Source organism: Nannospalax galili, unplaced genomic scaffold (genome assembly GCF_000622305.1).
Source record: "Nannospalax galili isolate Female #2095 unplaced genomic scaffold, S.galili_v1.0 scaffold384, whole genome shotgun sequence".
Taxonomy (NCBI): domain Eukaryota; kingdom Metazoa; phylum Chordata; class Mammalia; order Rodentia; family Spalacidae; genus Nannospalax; species Nannospalax galili.
In genome coordinates, this window is record NW_008352648.1 from 3,262,697 (window position 1) to 3,265,630 (window position 2,934).

The following is a 2,934-nucleotide window of genomic DNA, read 5'->3' on the forward strand; positions in this document are numbered from 1 at the left end:
CTGTCAATTCAAAAGAATTCCCCAAGTTAAAAGATTATTTAAAAAAAAAACCCTCTAGATTATTGTTTACTTACTATGTTTTGGTGATGTAAGTGTAGATATCAAAGGTGATGACATGTTTTGTTTGTTTTGTTTGGGTGCTTAGTTTTCTTTCTATCCTCCCCCCCTTTATCTTTTCTTTTCTCCCCTCCCCTTCCCTCCCCTCCACCCTCCCCTCCCCTCCCCTCCCCTCCCCTCCCCTCCCCTCCTTTTTTGACCTGGAACTCACTATGTAGACCAGGCTGGCCTAGATCTCAGAGATCTGCGTCTCTCTGCCTCCTGAGTGCTGGATTAAAGGCATGCATCACTCCCAACCCAATCTTTAAGACTTATTTTATTTATGTGTCTGTGGGTGCCAGTGGAGGCCAGAGAGGGTGTTGGAGCTTGTGTTTTTGAGCCACCCAGTGTGCACTGGGTCCTTTTTGCTAAGAACGGTAGGTAAGCCCTCTTAACTGCTGAGCCGTTTCACCAGCCTACTATCTCAATCTCTTTTTAAAAAAATTTAAAATTTTATTATTTGTGTGTGTGTAGGCATGTGGGTGTATGCATGTGGAAGAGGACTACTTTTGAGAGTCGATTGTCCTCTGTTCTCTGTGGGATTTGGAGATTGAACTCAGATTTTCAAGCTTGCATAGCAAGCTCCTTTACCCACTGGGTCATTTTGCCAACATCCTCCCCACCCAATTTAAAGTTTTATATAGTCCAGTTTGTCTTTTGTTTATTTTCTTGCTTATTTGTGACAGCTCTCACTGTGTGGTGTTCTGGCTGGTCTCAAATTCACCTGGTAGTCTAAGTGGGCTTGAATTCAACTGCTGTCCTCCTGTGTCAACCTGCCAGAGTTCTGGGGTTACAGGTGTGAGCCACCAAACCCAAACAATTTGTCTATTTTTGATGCTGTTGCCTGTGACTGGTGTCCCATCCAAGGAATCTTTGCTAAAGCCAATGTTGTGAAGTCTTGTTTCTATGAGTTTTATAGTGTTAGGTCTTAGGTGCAAGTCTTTGGTTCATTTTGAGTTCATTCAGCTTCATTCTTTGCATGTGGATATCCAGTTTTCTAGCACTGTTTGTTTAAAAGACTGTCCTTTTCCTGTTGAATGGTTTGGCACATTTGTTTTTCATTTGCCCATGTATGAGAGGGTTTATGCTGGACTCTTATTCCACAGGTCTTTGTCTGCCTTTATGCCACTGCTATACAGTTTTACTTATTTGTACTGTTTTTTTTGAAATTCATTTATGAGATGTTTATTAAAATAACACATTTAGGGAAAAAAATCAATACAATGTAAACATCATTACTGAAAACTGTATACCATCATACAAAAAAGGACTTTATTTTGGGAAATCGACTTCTAATTTATGGCATGTTTTACTTTCAGAAATAAATCCACAGAACAACACATTCTAATTCAACCTTAAAGACTGGCATGCTGAGCAAGGACTGTTCTTATTTGTAGGAGCTCCTTCGTACTGTCAGGTACCAGGGCTCTGCTTTTGCAGCGATTTCAGCCATGAAATCAAAGAAAATCATCCTTTTTCTTTAATTACCTCTTAATAGTGTGCCTTCAACTGATCCTCCCAGCCACATTCAATTAATTTATCTCTCAGCAACTCTTTGAGGCGTTCTCTTTCTCCAGTTTCTATTAACTTTTGGTTAATAACTGCTCTCATCTGTGCATCTTTGTTCATCTTGCTAACCACCATCACCATGGGCTAGGGCTGTCCCTTCCTGGTGACAAATGACCCTTGCACTGACCCTTCCATGTAGGTAAGTGCATCCATGTCATGCAATGCCTGCAGAGGACAGAAGAGACTGTCAGATCCCCTGGAACTGGAGTTAGGGACAGTTGTTAGCTGCTATGTGGGTGCTGGGATTTGAACCTGGATCTTCTGCAAGAACAGTGTTCTTATCTGCTGAGCCATCTCTCCAGCCCCAACTTTATATATATATATAAATTTTTTTTTTGTCCTTTTGAGACAGGGTCTCCCTGTAGTCCCAGCTGACCTGAACTCACTATGTGTAGATCAGGCTGGCCTTGAACTCAAAAAGATCCATCTGCCTCTGCCTCCCAAGTGCTGGAACCAAAGGCATGCGCCACCACGGCCGGCATGACTTTATATTTTTTAAAAATTTATTTTTGTTTGTATGTGTACGGTGTGTGGGTGTGGGTGTGTGTGTGTTCGTGTGCGTGCGCACACTCACATTCCACAATGTGTGTGAAGGCCGGAGGACAATTTCTGGGAGTCTTTTCTCTCCTTCTGTCATGGAATCAGGATATTGAACTCAGGTTGTCAGACTTGACCCAGCAAGTGCCGTCTTACCAGCCCTGACTTTGTAACTTAATACTTCTGTGGACTTTATTATTATTTTTAATTTTAAAAAGATTTATTTTTATTAATTTTTTTTTGTGTGTGTCTCTCTGTCTGTGTGAATGTATGCCACATGTGTGTGCCCTCAGGCCAGAAGAGGGTGTTGGATCCCTGGAGCTGGAGTTACAAGTGGTTATGTGAGCCAACTGATGTAGTTGCTAGGAACTGAACACAGGTCTTTGGGAAGAACAGTAAGCATTCTTAATAGCAGAGCTGTCTCCTCAGTCCCTATTTGTCTTTATTAAATGTGTATGAGTGTTTTGTCTGCATGTATGTATATATACTGTTCATGTACCTGGTACCAACAGAGGCCAGAAGAGGCCATCAGATTATCTGGAAGTAGAGTTACAGATAGTTGTGAACCTCTGTGTGGATGCTGGGAAATGAACCCAGGTCCTCTGCAAGAGCAGCAAGTGCTCTTAACCATTGAGGCCTCTTTCCAGTACCAAGATTTATTTTAAAAATTATTTATGCCTCGCATGGTGGCACACGCCTTTAGTCCCAGCACTCGGGAGGCAGAGGCAGGCA

General features: G+C 42.1%; 1 protein-coding gene and 1 pseudogene across 1 annotated transcript in view; one reads left to right on the forward strand and one right to left on the reverse strand.

Moving 5' to 3' along the window:
• Kif11 (kinesin family member 11) overlaps nucleotides 1–2,934 on the forward strand; it is a 52,649-nt gene that overhangs the window by 4,208 nt on the left and 45,507 nt on the right. The gene's annotated exons all lie outside the window — the stretch shown is intronic.
• LOC103747268 lies at nucleotides 1,452–1,744 on the reverse strand (annotated as a pseudogene).